Consider the following 15,783-nt stretch of genomic DNA (forward strand, 5'->3'; position numbering starts at 1 on the left):
CTGTCTTATCTTTCCATGGGCTTATCATTTTCCATGTTGCTTTCATTTCTGGGTCTTGTCAGTAACACAATTTGGTCAGTGAAGCTGACACGGGGCTGCTCCTTTCTTCCCTGGAGATGATCTTCCACTCTTCTCCCCTCCCTATTTTCTAAAAAAGAAATATCTGATTTGTCTAGCTTGGTTAAGGGAAGATAGGACCTCTGATCCAGTGGGTAATTCTGGATAATCCAGAGAGGTAATTCTCCCCAAAAATATCAAGAATGTGAAATAGATAGTGGGCAATGAAAAAGTAGCCAATATCTAAAAACTGATGGATTAAGAGAGCACTAAAATGTAAGTAAACTGCTGTGCCCCTGTATGTGGCCATAGCAGTTTAATTTCTGTGCCTGACATTTAATTTTGGATACTTCTAGCCCCTTGATGTTTTCTTCCATAGTTTATCAACGTGCTGGTAGACAATTAGTTGACTTTTTTTTTTGATGTCTCATGTGATGAGATTATTGGCTCTATAAATCTCCTGTCTGCTAACCTGTATCCTGTAGGTGAATGGAAATAGGATTTGTAGTAAAACTATTTAGGTAGGAAGTTATTAAACAGTATTCTAGAATTACCACTTCCAGTAGTTTTAATGTTGTAGCTTTATTGGTATATTTTCATCATGATACTTCCCAGTGGGAGATCTATTTTCAGCTTGATCCGTATTTAGGAAGAGATGTCCTACCATAAGGTTTTTTGTTGTTGTTGTTAGTTTTGCTGTAATAATGCTGTGTAACAAATAACTCCCCAAATCGCAGAGGCTAGCAACATTTATTTCTCACTCATTGGTCTGAGGATCCAGTGACTCTGATGGGCTCTGCTGTGCTTGGTTGGGCTTAGATGGGATAGACTGTAAGAGGATGGACAAAGGTAGTATGAGGCCAGCGAGCTCCCCAAGCGCTCGGGTGCCAAGCATTTGCTGATTCCACCCCGTGCCTGGCACGTGTGTCTTTCGGTCCTGGCTGGGCATTGCCACCTCCCCCTGGGCCAGCACCACCCACGTACCTCTTGGCAGAGGCCACAATTGATTGACTTGCTGTTGAGCTTCCACTCTTTGGCATGGCTGCATTTTGATGGCAGAGGGAGCAGTTATGCCCAGAGCCTGGTGTGTCGGCATCACCAGTCTGACCTGAGCACCATGTGCTGCACGACATGACACGTGGCACAGGGAGAACTGCTCAGCATGGAAGATTCTCAGGGGCTGCTAGAGTCACCCCTGATGGCATCAGGCCTGCCAGCCGCTCAGAGGATGAGTCACTGGCAGGGCAGAAGCGGGCCTCCTCACAGGCTTTGGGCACCATCCCTAAACGGAGAAGTTCCTCCAGGTTCATCAAGAGAAAGAAGTTTGACGATGAGCTGGTGGAGAGCAGCCTGGCTAAGTCCTCTACCCGGGCGAAGGGGGCCAGTGGGGTGGAACCAGGGTGCTGTTCGGGGAGTGAACCCTCCTCCAGTGGGAAGAAGGTGTCTAAGGCCCCCAGCACCCCTGTGTCACCCAGCCCAGCCCCAGCCCCAGCCCCAGACCCTGGACTCACCAAGCATGTGAAGAAGAGCAAACAGCCTCTCCAGGTGACCAAGGCTCTGGGCCGCTGGAAGCCTGCACATGACCTCCTGCTCATCAATGCTGTACTGCAGACCAATGACCTGAGATCTGTCCACCTGGTTGTGAAGTTCAGCTGCTGCTTCACCCTGAGGGAAGTCCAGGAGCACTGGTCCGCCCTGCTCTATGATCCTGTCATCTCCAACCTGGCCTGCCAGGCCATGAGACAGCTGCACCCAGAGGCCATTGCTGCCATCCAGAGCAAGGCCCTGTTTAGCAAGGCTGAAGAGCAGCTGCTGAGCAAAGTGGGATCGACCAGCCAGCTCACCTGGGAGAGCTTCCAGGACCTGCTGCACAGACACCCCGATGCCTTCTACCTGGCCCGTACTGCCAAGGCTCTGCAGGCCCAGTGGCAGCTCATGAAGCCATATTACCTGTTGGAGGACCAGACAGCCGCTGCCCAAGGGGGACCAAGTGCTGAACTTCTCCATCGCAGAGGACTTGATTGATGACAGTAAGCTCAGTGACATGCGAGATGAAGTCCTAGAACATGAGCCCACAGTGGCTGACTGACGCCAGAAACAAGAGATTCGGTAGCTGGAACAGGAACTGCATAAGTGGCTGCTAGTAGATAACATCGCAGGCATGAGCTCTCCGGACTTTGACAACCAGACCCTGGCAGTGCTGCGGGGCCGCATGGTGCGATGCACTTGGGAAAGATCACCCTAGGCAGAGCAACTGAGGATAACCAGATTGACACGGACCTGTCTCTGGAGGGTCCGGCCTGGAAGATCTCCCAGAAGCAAGGCGTCATCAAGCTGAAAAACAACGGTGATTTCTTCATTGCCATTGAGGCCTGGTGGCCCATCTACATCAATGGACGGCCTGTGCTGTGTGTTTCCAAATGGCGCCTTAGCAACAGCTCCATGGTGGAGATTGCCAGCCTGTAATTCGTCTTTCTCATCTACAAGGACCTCATTGCCCTTATTCAGGCCCAGGCTGCCAAGATCACGCCACAGTGAGAAGTGGTGGCAGGACCCATGGGCTCTCTCTGGCCTCAGTTTCCCCTGCCATCCCAGACCCCTGGAGCTGGGAACTCAGGCTCCTGGAAAAACCAGAGGGGGCTGAGGGAGATTCAGCTCCTGGCCCCTTGATCTGAGCCTCTGTGGGAGGGCAGAGCTGGACCTGGGGAAGCCCCTAGAGGCTGGGACCCTCAGGCTTCCTTAGTGCCAGAGCCCCTCCCCTTCTCTCTCTGCAGAGGACCCTACCCTTTCCCCCAGATTCCCACCTTTGCCCCGTGTCTCCAGCTGATTAGCTTCAGACTTTTCCTTTATTATTTTTCTTTTGTAAATACAAAGCACTGAGTTCCGAAGTAAAAAACAAACAAACAAACAAAGGGATACATTGAGAGTAATAATCCCTACTCCAGAATATGGTTACATGTAAAACAAACATATAAAATACATATATATTATATTATTCACATATAAAATAAGCAAGATCACATATATAATAAACTGATATTTTGTGGCTCTAATATCTACCTTCCAACTTTGTAATGCAGTGAACTAAGAAAGTCCCACCAGGTGGGAATTGTCTCACTTCTAGGCTTGTCCAGACCATCACTTTCATTGTCTTGGTTCTGTATGTGGACTGATCAGCACTTGATTCTTAGTGACCTTCCATAGTATTCAGTCTCTGCATTGGCAGGGTTGCCTCCTTATACATTAAGATTCTTATACTCAATGTAGATAATTCTCAATATATCTGTCTATAGTTTAAGGAAATAAAGAGTTACATCAGCTGTATTCTTTTTCTCTCTTGATATCCTTGAATGGCATTTTACTCAGACATATTTCTTGAATGCCTATGCAGGGTAGTGTGCGAGCTAGTGGATGAATAAGATAGATATGCTTCTTGCACTTGTCACATTCACAACTCCTCCATAAATAAAGGTCCTGCTGGAACAGAATGCACGTTGGTCTTCTTCAATATGCCACCTTCTAAATGTCTGAGAATCACTTGAGAAATGATCTCTCTGTGCATTGGTGTCTCTTCTCTGCTTGTAGGGGGCTTGGGATGGGGAAATACTCCTCCCTTCCTAAGATAGTTTGTGTGGGACATTAATGATATTCCTTTGGTTTGTTTGAGATAGGTGATTGTTTATAGTTTAAATATTTCTTATGTGCCTATGTAGAATAGAATTCCTCTTTCTTCTCTGAACTTAAAACGCTGTTAATAAGTGGACTCCATAGAAAGGAAGATGACTTTTTGAAAAGCAGTTGATCCTTGAACAATGTAGGGATTAAGAGTGCCCACCCTCCCCACAGTTGAAAAACCACAGATAATTTATAGTCCCTTTCTGTATATAGTATGTGGTTCTTCCGTATGTGTGGTTCTGCATCTGCTGATTCAACCAACCAACTGTTGTGTAGTACTGAAGTATTTACTATTGAAAAAAAATCTGCATATAAGTGGAACTGCATATAAGTACAGTTCAAACCTGTGTTGCTCAAGAGTCAATGTACTATGTCCTAGGTTGTCAATTATATCTTGGCTTTCTCCTCTGTGCTAGAGTACAAATTACCAGGTGGAAGAAGGGTAGAGTAGTTATTGAAATTCTTTTAAAGGAAAATAAAGCCCATGGGCAACCACTAGACTATTAAAATGTGTTCTTATTAAGAAAGGAGCATTTGAATAAAAATTCAACTTGTTTTTTTAAAAAGCCAAATTTGAAAAATTGAAGGTAAAATGGAAGAGTATCTTCAAAAGTGTTCTGGAAGCTTCTAGTTGTATTTTTCCAAACTGGTGATGTTAATATTTTAAAATAATAATACCTGCATGGTTTATTATTCTCCAGGGATACTCTGATCATTGGAGTTGTGCTATTTATTTATTAGATAGTGTTGGAAGTGAATTGAGAGGTACTGAGAGAAAATTCAAGAGTTGCTGATTCTCCCTGAGGTTTCCAAGTTTGTGCATACATAATGGTTTTAGTCACTTATTCATTTTTCTCCCTACCTTACTGCCAATGCCTACTCTGTGTTTGTACAAATTTTTGTTTCTCAAGAAAAAAAAATCTATTTCTGAACAATATCATATTGTATCTCCAAACTTCTCTTAAAGCTTTTTTGCTTAATTTTTAGTATGCATAATTTCACTTCTCTTTTTTCACTGCCAATGTCTTAATTGAAATTTTAATACTCTCTTAGTTTTTCACTGTTCATCAGTTTATTGTCCTAAAAAACATGGATTCGATCCCTGGTGCTCTACAGAAACTACAATTGATTCTTCCATTGCCTCAAACAAAACGTGGCTTTTTCTTTCAACAGTATTGTATTAATTGTCTATTGTTACACAGTAAATTATCACAAACTTAGTGGCTTAGAACAACACACAATTTATTATCCCACCGTTTCTGTGGGCCAGGAATTTTGAGCACTGCTGAAACGTGGTCTTTGCTTCAGGATGTCTCAGAAGGCGGCAGTGAAATCATTGGTCAAGGTTGCGATCTCATCTGAAGGTTCAACTGAGTTTGCATACTTATTGGCAGGATTCAGTTTCTTGAGGCTGTTGATCCAGAGGCCTCAGTTATTTGCTGGGCTGTTGACCACTTTCTTTTTTTTTAACATCTTTATTGTAGTATAATTGCTTTACAATGGTGTGTTAGTTTCTGCTTTATAACAAAGTGAATCAGTTATACATATATCTGATATCTCGTCCCTCTTGCATCTCCCTCCCTCCCACCATCCCTATCCCACCCCTCCAGGTGGTCACAAAGCACCGAGCTGATCTCCCTGTGCTATGCGGCTGCTTCCCACTAGCTATCTATTTTACATTTGGTAGAGTATATATGTCCATGCCACTCTCTCATTTTGTCCCAGTTTACCCTTCCCCCTCCCCGTGTCCTCAAGTCCATTCTCTAGTAGGTCTGCATCTTTATTCCCATCTTGCACCTAGGTTCTTCATGACCATTTTTTTTTTCTTAGATTCCATATATATGTGTTAGCATACGGTATTTGTTTTTCTCTTTCTGACTAACTTCACTCTGTATGACAGACTCTGGGTCCATCCACCTCACTACAGATAACTCAATTTTGTTTCTTTTTATGGCTGAGTAATATTCCATTGTATATATGTGCCACATCTTCTTTATCCATTCATCTGTTGATGGACACTTAGGTTGCTTCCATATCCTGGGTATTGTAAATAGAGCTGCAATGAACACTGTGGTACATGACTCTTTTTGAACTATGGTTTTCTCAGGGTATATGCCCAGTAGTGGGATTAGTGGGTGGTATGGTAGTTCTATTTTTAGTTTTTTAAGGAACATCCATCCTGTTCTCCATAGTGTCTGTATCAATTTATATTCCCACCAACAGTGCAAGAGGGTTCCCTTTTCTCCACACCCTTTCCAGCATTTACTGTTTGTAGATTTTTTGATGCTGGCCATTCTGACTGGTGTGAGATGATATCTCATTGTAGTTTTGATTTGCATTTCTCTAATGATTAACGATGTTGAGCATTTTTTCATGTGTTTGTTGGCAATCTGTATACCTTCTTTGGAGAAATGTCTATTTAGGTCTTCTGCCCATTTTTGGATTGGGTTGTTTGTTGTTTTGATATTGAGCTGCATGAGCTGCTTGTAAATTTTGGAGATTAAACCTTTGTCAGTTGCTTCATTTGCAAATATTTTCTCCCATTCTGAGGGTTGTCTTTTGGTCTTGTTTATGGTTTCCTTTGCTGTGCAAAAGCGTTTACATTTCATTAGGTCCCATTTGTTTATTTTTGTTTTTATTTCCATTTCTCTAGGAGGTGGGTCAAAAAGGATCTTGCTGTGATTTATGTCATAGAGTGTTCTGCCTAAGTTTCCCTCTAAGAGTTTCATAGTGTCTGGCCTTACATTTAGGTCTTTAATCCATTTTGAGTTTATTTTTGTGTATGGTGTTAGGAAGTGTTCTAATTTCATTCTTTTACATGTAGCTGTCCAGTTTTCCCAGCACCACTTATTGAAGAGGGTGTCTTTTCTCCATTGTATATTCTTGTATCCTTCACCAAAGATAAGGTGACCATAGGTGCATGGGTTTATCTCTGGGCTTTCTATCCTGTTCCATTGATCTATATTTCTGTTTTTGTGCCAGTACCATACTGTCTTGATTACTGTAGCTTTGTAGTATAGTCTGAAGTCCGGGAGCCAGATTCCTCCAGCTCCGTTTTTCTTTCTCAAGATTGCTTTGGCTATTTGGGGTCTTTTGTGTTTCCATACAATTTGTGAAATTTTTTCTTCTAGTTGTGTGAAAAATGCCATTGGCAGTTTGATAGGGATTGCATTGAATCTGTAGATTGCTTTGGGTAGTATAGGCATTTCCACAAGGTTGATTATTCCAATGCAAGAACATGGTATATCACTCCATCTGTTGGTATCATCTTTAATTTCTTCCATCAGGGTCTTATAGTTTTCTGCATACAGGTCTTTTGTTTCCTTAGGTACGTTTATTCCTGGGTATTTTATTCTTTTTGTTGCAATGGTAAATGGGAGTGTTTCTTTAATTTCATTTTCAAATTTTTCATCATTAGTGTATAGGAATGCAAGAGATTTCTGTGCATTAATTTTGTATCCTGCAACTTTACCAAATTCATTGATTAGCTCTAGTAGTTTTCTGGTAGCACCTTTAAGATTCTCTATGTATAGTATCATGTCATCTACAAATAGTGACAGCTTTATTTCTTCTTTTCCAATTTGTATTCCTTTTATTTCTTTTTCTTCTCTGACTGCTGTGGCTAAAACTTCCAAAACAATGTTGAATAATAGTGGTGAGAGTGGGCAACCTTGTCTTGTTCCTGATCTTAGTGGAAATGGTTTCAGTTTTTCACCATTGAGGACGATGTTGGCTGTGGGTTTGTCATATATGGCCTTTATTATGTTGAGATAAGTTCCCTCTACGTGTACTTTCTGGAGAGTTTTTATAATAAATTGGTGTTGAATTTTGTTGAAAGCTTTTTCTGCATCTATTGAGATGATCGTATGGTTTTTATTCTTCAGTTTGTTAATATGGTGTATTACATTAATTGATTTGCATATATTGAAGAATCCTTGCATTCCTGGGATAAACCCCAGTTGATCATGGTGTATGATCCTTTTAATGTGCTGTTGGATTCTGTTTGCTAGTATTTTGTTGAGGATTTTTGCATCTATGTTCATCAGTGATATTGGCCTGTAGTTTTCTTTCTTTGTGACATCTTTGTCTGGTTTTGGTATCAGGGTGATGGTGGCCTCGTTGAATGAGTTTGGGAGTGTTCCTCCCTCTGCTATATTTTGGAAGAGTTTGAGAAAGATAGGTGTTAGCTCTTCTCTAAATGTTTGACAGAATTCGCCTGTGAAGCCATCTGGTCCTGGGCTTTTGTTTGTTGGAAGATTTTTAATCACAGTTTCAATTTCAGTGCTTGTGATTAGTCTGATTATATTTTCTATTTCTTCTTGGTTCAGTCTTAGAAGGTTGTGCTTTTCATAAATTTGTCCATTTCTTCCAGGTTGTCCATTTTATTGGCATATAGTTGCTTGTAGTAATCTCCCATGATCCTTTGTATTTCTGCAATATCAGTTGTTACTTCTCCTTTTTCATTTCTAATTCTGTTGATTTGAGTCTTCTCCTTTTTTTCTTGATGAATCTGGCCAATGGTTTATCAATTTTGTTTATCTTCACAAAGACCCAGCTTTCAGTTTTATTGATCTTTGCTATGGTTTCCTTCATTTCTTTTTCATTTATTTCTGATCTGATATTTATGATTTCTTTCCTTCTGCTAACTCTGGGGTTTTTTTGTTCTTTTTTCTCTAATTGCTTTAGGTGTAAGGTTAGGTTGTTTATTTGAGATGTTTCTTTTTTCTTGAGGTAGGATTGTATTGCTCTAAACTTCCCTCTTAGAACTGCTTTTGCTGCATCCCATAGGTTTTGGGTCATCGTGTTTTCATTGTCATTTGTTTTTGGGTATATTTTGATTTCCTCTTTGATTTCTTCAGTGACCTCTTGGTTATTAAGTAGTGTATTGTTTAGCCTCCATGTGTTTGTTTGTTTTACAGACTTTTTCCTGTAATTGATATCTAATCTCATAGCATTGTGGTCAGAAAAGATACTTGATATGATTTCATTTTTCTTAAATTTACCAAGGCTTGATTTGTGACCCAAGGTATGATCTATCCTGGAGAATGTTCCATGAGCACTTGAGAAGAAAGTGTATTCTGTTTATTTTTTGGATGGAAGGTCCTATAAATATCAATTAAGTCCATCTTGTTTAAGGTATCATTTAAAGCTTGTGTTTCCTTATTTATTTTCATTTTGGATGATGTGTCCATAAGTGAAAGTGGGGTGTCAAAGTTCCCTAGTATGATTGTGTTACTGTCGATTTCCCCTTTTATGGCTGTTAACATTTGCCTTATGTATTGAGGTGCTCCTATGTTGGGTGCATAAATATTCACAATTGTTATATCTTCTTCTTGGATTGATCCCTGATCATTATGTAGTGTCCTTCTTTGTCTGTTGTAATAGTCTTTGTTTTAAAATCTATTTTGTCTGAAATGAGAATTGCTGCTCCAGCTTTCTTTTGATTTCCATTTGCATGGAATGTCTTTTTCCATCCCCTCACTTTCAGTCTGTATGTGTCCCTAGGTCTGAAGTGGGTCTCTTGTAGACAGTGTATATCCAGGTCTTGTTTTTGTATCCATGCAGCCAGTCTATGTCTTTTGGTTAGAGCATTTCATCCATTTACACTTAAGGTAATTATCGACATGTATGTTCCTATTACCATTTTCTTAATTGTTTTGGGTTTGTTATTGTAGGTGTTTTCCTTCTCTTGTGTTTCCTGCCTGGAGAAATTCCTTTAGCATTTGTTGTAAAGCTGGTTTGGTGGTGCTGAACTCTCTCAGCTTTTGCTTGTCTGTAAAGGTTTTAATTTCTCCATCAAATCTGAATGAGATCCTTGCTGGGTAGAGTAATCTTGGTTGTAGGTTTTTCCCTTTCATCACTTTAAATATGTCCTGCCACTCCCTTCTGCCTTGAAGAGTTTCTGCTGAAAGATCAGCTGTTAACCTTGTGGGGATTCCCTTGTATGTTATTTGTTGTTTTTCCCTTGCTGCTTCTAATATTTTTTCTTTGTATTTAATTTTTGGTAGTTTGATTAATATGTGTCTTGGAGTGTTTCTCCTTGGATTTATCCTGTATCGGACTCTCTATGTTTTCTGGACTTGATTAACTATTTCCTTTTCCATATTAGGGAAGTTTTCAACTATAATCTCTTCCAATATTTTCTCAGTCCCTTTCTTTTTCTCTTCTTCTTCTGGGAACCCTATAATTCGAATGTTGGTACATTTAATGTTGTCCCAGAGGTCTCTGAGACTGTCCTCAGTTCTTTTCATTGTTTTTGTTTATTATGCTTTGTAGTAGTTATTTCCACTATTTTATCTTCCAAGTCACTTATGCGTTCTTCTGCCTCAGTTATTCTGCTATTGATTCTTTCTAGAAAATTTTTAATTTCATGTATTGTGTTGTTTATCATTGTTTGTTTGCTCTTTAGTTCTTCTAGGTCCTTGTTAAACGTTTCTTGTGTTTTCTCCATTCGATTTCTAAGATTTTGGATCATCTTTACTATCATTATTCTTAATTCTTTTTCAGGTAAACTGCCTACTTCCTCTTCATTTGTTTGGTCTGGTGGGTTTTTACCTTACTCTTTCGTCTGCTGTGTGTTTCTCTGTCTTCTCATTTTGCTTAGCTTACTGTGTTTGGGGTCTCCTTCTCACAGGCTGCAGGTTCGTAGTTCCCTTTGTTTTTGGTGTCTGCCCCCAGTGGCTAAGTTTCGTCAGTGGGTTGTGTAGGCTTCCTGGTGGAGGGGACTAGTGCCTGTGTTCTGGAGGATGAGGCTGGATCTTGTCTTTCTGGTGGTTTGGTTCGCATCTGGTGGTGTGTTTTGGGGTGTCTGTGGCCTTATTATGATTTTAGGCAGCCTCTCTGCTAATGGGTAGGGTTGTGTTCCTGTCTTGCTACTTATTTGGCATAGGGTGTCCAGCACTGTAGCTTGCTGGTCGTTGAGTGGAGGTGGGCCTTGGCTTTGAGATGGAGATCTCTGGGAGATTTTTGCCATTTGATATGATGTGGAGCTGGGAGGTCTCTGGTGGACCAGTGTCCTGAACTTGGCTCTCCCACCCCAGAGGCACAGCCCTCATTCCCGGCCAGACCACCAAGACCCTGTCATCCACACAGCTCAGAATAAAAGGGAGAAAAAAAGAAAGAAAGAAAAAATAATGAAATAAAATAAAATAATGTTATTAAAATAAAAAATAAGTATTAAAAAAATTTAAAAGTAATAAGAAAAAGAAAGAAAAGAGCATCCAAACCAAAAAACAAATACACCAATGATAACAAATACAAAAAACTATACAAGAAAAAAAAAAATACCAAAACAAACGGACAGACAGACCCCTAGGACAAATGGTAAAAGCAAAACTATACAGACAAAATCACACACAGAAGCATACACATACACACTCACAAAAAGAGAAAAAGGGGAAAAAAAAAAAAATATATATATATATATATATATATATCATTGCTCCCAAAGTCCACCTCCTCAAATTGGGATGATTGGTTGTCTATTCAGGTACACCACAGATGCAGGGTATATCAAGTTGATTGTGGAGATTTAATCCTCTGCTCCTGAGGCTGCTGGGAGAGATTTCCCTTTCTCTTCTTTTTTTGCACAGCTCCCAGGGTTCAGCTTTGGATTTGGACCCACCTCTGCGTGTAGGTCGCCTGAGGGCGTCTCTTCTTCGCTCAGACAGGACGGGGTTAAAGGAGTAGCTGAGTCGGGGGCTCTGGCTCACTCAGGCTGGGGGAGGGAGGGGTACGGATGTGGGGCGAGCCTGCGGCGGCAGAGGCCAGCGTGACGTTGCACCAGCCTGAGGCGCGCAGTGTGTTCTCCCAGGGAAGTTGTCCCTGGATCATGGGACCCTGGCAGTGGCGGGCTGCACAGGCTCCCGGGAGGGGAGGTGTGGATAGTGACCTGTGCTTGCACACAGGCTTCTTGGTGGCTGCAGCAGCAGCCTTAGCGTCTCATGCCCGTCTCTGGTGTCCGTGCTGATAGCCGTGGCTTGCGCCCGTCTCTGGAGCTCATTTAGGCGGTGCTCTGAATCCCCTGTCCTTGCACACCCAGAAACAATGGTCTCTTGCCTCTTAGGCAGTTCCAGGCTTTTTCCCGGACTCCCTCCCAGTTAGCTGTGGTGCACTAGCCCCCTTCAGGCTGTGTTCATGCAGCCAACCCCAGTCCTCTCCCTGGGATCTGACTTCCGAAGCCTGAGCCTCAGCTCCCAGCCCCGACCTGTCCCAGTGAGTGAGCAGACAAGCCTCTCGGGCTGGTGAGTGCTGGTCGGCACCGATCCTCTGTGCGGGAGTCTCCCCGCTTTGCCCTCTGCACCCCTGTTGCTGTGCTCTCCTCTTTGGCTCTGAAGCTTCCCCCCTGCCACCTGCCATCTCTGCCTGCAAAGGGGCTTTCTAGTGTGTGGAAACCTTTCCTCCTTCACAGATCCCTCCCACTGGTGCAGATCCCATCCCTATTCTTTTGTCTCTGTTTTTTCTTTTTTTCTTTTGCCCTGCCCAGATATATGGGGAGTTTCTTGCCTTTGGGGAGGTCTGAGGTCTTTTGCCAGCGTTCAGTAGGTGTTCTGTAGGAGTTGTTCCACATGTAGATGTATTTCTGATGTATTTGTGGGGAGGAAGGTGATGTCCATGTCTTACTCTTCCACCATCTTGAAGCTCCTCCCTGTTGACCACTTTCAGTTCCTTGCCATGTGAACCTGTCCATAGGGCAGCTCACAGCATGGCATCTTGATTCATCAGAGCCAGCACGAGAGAGCTTCTGCTAGCTAGCAAAGTAGAAGTTTCAGTCTAACCTCCTGTAATATAATTATGGAAGTGCCTCTCCAACATCTTTGCTGTATTCTATTGATTGGAAGCCAGTTGCTAGGCCAGGAGACACTCAAGGGAATGAGATTACACAAGGGCATAAATAGCAGGAAGTGAAGATCACTGGGGCCCATCTTAGAGTCTGTCTGCCACAGGGGTCGTTTTTTTGGGTATTTTTTACCTGACAGTGATGTCATTATTTTCAAAGTTGTTCTGTCCTAAAACCTGAGAGTTCTTTTTGATTCTGGTTTTTCTCTCCGTCTTCCATTTTTTATCTGTTTCCATACTTGTGCCATAGTGGAATTAATGGTGAGAAAACCAAGTTACAGTTCTAGCAATTCTACCAATCTCTGGGAAGTCACTTAAATTGTCCTGGCTACAGTTTCCTCATCTGTAAAATGAGGTCTGGTACTAAGTTACAATTCTCTTCAGTTATAACATTCTTTGATCTCAAGTATGCTGAGTTTTCCTATGTGAATCTGTTCCTTTCTTTTCTTTTCCCATTCCAATCCAACTAGACCATCATTTCATTTTCATTTTGCCATTTGCCAACTCAGGACCTTATAGAAACTTTCAGTTGCTTACAGGATAAAAGCCAAATACACCTTGGTCTGCTGTTAAAGGCTGTCTTCATTCTGACCCAAATTCTATCTCCAACTTTACCTTGGATTCTATTCCTTCATGGACTTTCTACCTATGGCTAGACTCAGCTATACACTCATCACATCTTAATTTTCTTCTCTTTTTTTGTTCACACTATACTCCTTGCCTGATCGTCCTTCATACTTTCCCTCTGCTTATGTATTTCCTACCTACTCTTTGGAGTCCAACTGAACTCTCATCTTTATAACATAGATATTAGTATATTGGTTTTGAATTTATAAAGACTAGGGCTCAAATTCTGGCATTCTATATATAAACTTTGTTACTTAAGCATGTTTAAACACTTTGAGCATCATCTTTAAAATAAGACTATTAATACTTTGCTCATTGGTTATTGTAAAGTTTAAGTAAGATAACATATGTCAGGTGCTTAATACAGTCCCTGGTACATAACAAGGGACACAAAAATTATTATTGTCCCTGATTTCTTCTAATCTGTATTAATTTTTCTTGATGTAATCTATGGCATGTTGTTGGTTGGTCTTAACACATTTTTTTCTGCCTTTTCTGGTTAGTTAACTATTTTTTCTTTTGCATAGGTTTTATTATACCCTAAATTGTACATTTCTTAAAGGCAGTGACCATGCTTTTTTTTTTTTTTTTTGGTCTTTTATTTTATTTTATTTTATTTATTTATTTATTTATTATTTATGGCTGTGTTGGGTCTTCGTTTCTGTGCGAGGGCTTTCTCTAGTTGTGGCAAGTGGGGACCACTCTTCATCGCGGTGCGCGGGCCTCTCATTATCGTGGCCTCTCTTGTTGTGGAGCACAGGCTCCAGATGCGCAGGCTCAGTAATTGTGGCTCATGGGCCTAGTTGCTCCACGGCATATGGGATCCTTCCAGACCAGGGCTCAAACCCGTGCCCCTGCATTGGCAGGCAGATTCTCAACCACTGCGCCACCAGGGAAGCCCAGTGACCATGCTTTATACCCCTTTATATTCTCTCATCATCTAGAACAGTGTTTTCCAGCACATTGATCACATTCTCCTCCTAAGTATGTCATCCGTGTTTATACTGCTGCGACTATGTGCTTTTTCATCAGCTCTTCTTTTCATTCTCACCCTATCAATTTTTTTTTCATTCTTTTTGGCTCAGCCCTGAGCATGTCAATTATTCATTCACCAGATATTTATTGAGAGCTTACAATATGCTAGCCACAGTGCTCTGCTTTGAGGTGCATTGATGAGCTAAAACCAATGTCTTATCTGACTCATGGAACATATAGTTTAGTTGGGGGAAAATGGCATTTATCAAATATTCACAGACACAGATACACATGGCTCCATGAGAACACTGACCTGTTATCAAATAATTGTACAAAGTTACTTGGTGTGAAGAGCTACTATAAAAGGGAAATTTGATAGGGATATTTGATACCTGGAGAATGAATAAAAGTCATCTGGATGAAGAGCTGTTGGAGGAGCAACATGTGGGAGGCAACATAGTGACAAAGATCAAGGGCAGAGCTAGGTTCTAAAATTAGGGGAGTGAGCCTAGGGGTGGGTCAGGCCAGGAGTAGGCGAGGTGACATGGAAGAGCCACTTTTTGACCATCTACATTACACATATCACGATCCTGGTTTATTATGCTTTCTCTCATCATAATCTTAATAGTTATGCTAAAATATTACCTTAAAATAGTTGAAAAGGTATCTATCTTCAGCAATCACACAATCTGCTGCCTCTGACTCCAGTTTTTAGCAAGAGAAACTGAAAAACGAGTGTAGGTACATGTCAGAGAGTAGGTGGGACCTTGAGAGTAAATGGGCTTGGAGGGGTAGCAGGGACCAGATCACACAGGGAATTATATACCAGGTTAAGGAGATTTGTCCAAAGGGAAATCATAGGATAGGTTTAAGCTCGGGAGTTTTGGGATCAGGTTTGCATTTTGAAAGAAAATCTTGGCTACTGTGTAGGGGCAGAGTACTTGCCTGAATCACGTTTTGTCGCTTGATTTTGTGTGAATAGGATGTTGCTAGATAATTAATGTTTATTTTAATCTACCTCATATTATAGAATTATCCCCCATTCAACTATATGCTACAGTAATTAGGATTTGATTTTCTATTAGTACAGAAGCTTAAACAAATAGCAGCTTAAACACACAGAAGTTCATTTTTCTCTCACATAAAGGAACCTGGAAGTAGGCATTCCAGGGTGAGTATGAAAGCTTAGGAGTCATCAAGCAACAGTGATCTCCTTTCCTGCTGCTCAACCATCTCAGTGTACACTACCTCATGGCCCAAGAGGGCCATTTGAATTCTGGACATCACATTAATTTCCTTGTCAGAAAGGAGAAGGAATTGATGAAGAAGATATCTTCTCCCTTTAAGGACACTTACTGGAAATTATACACAATGTTTCCATGTTCTGGAACTTAATTACATGCCAACACCCAGTTCCAGAGGATGCTGGGGTATATAGTAAACTTTCTGTGGTGCCATGTATCTAGCTAAAAGCGAACAATTCTATTCCTATGGAAGAAGGGGAACATGAATATTTGGGACAAATTTGGATCCCATATTTTTTGGCCATACTCTCTTCCTTCTTAGAGAGGTAGCCCTGAATCCCATTAAACTACTAATTCCAGTTCAAAG

At 41.3% G+C, this 15,783-nt stretch overlaps 1 pseudogene across 1 annotated transcript; it reads left to right on the plus strand.

Moving 5' to 3' along the window:
• Positions 1–235: 235 nt before the first annotated feature.
• LOC309643522 (microspherule protein 1 pseudogene) lies at positions 236–5,275 on the plus strand (annotated as a pseudogene). The gene has a single exon. The product of its transcript is annotated as a microspherule protein 1 pseudogene (transcript).
• The last annotated feature ends 10,508 nt before the right edge of the window (positions 5,276–15,783 follow it).

The sequence above is a fragment of the Balaenoptera physalus genome, assembly GCF_965194825.1.
Source record: "Balaenoptera physalus genome assembly, chromosome: 15".
Lineage (NCBI taxonomy): Eukaryota > Metazoa > Chordata > Mammalia > Artiodactyla > Balaenopteridae > Balaenoptera > Balaenoptera physalus.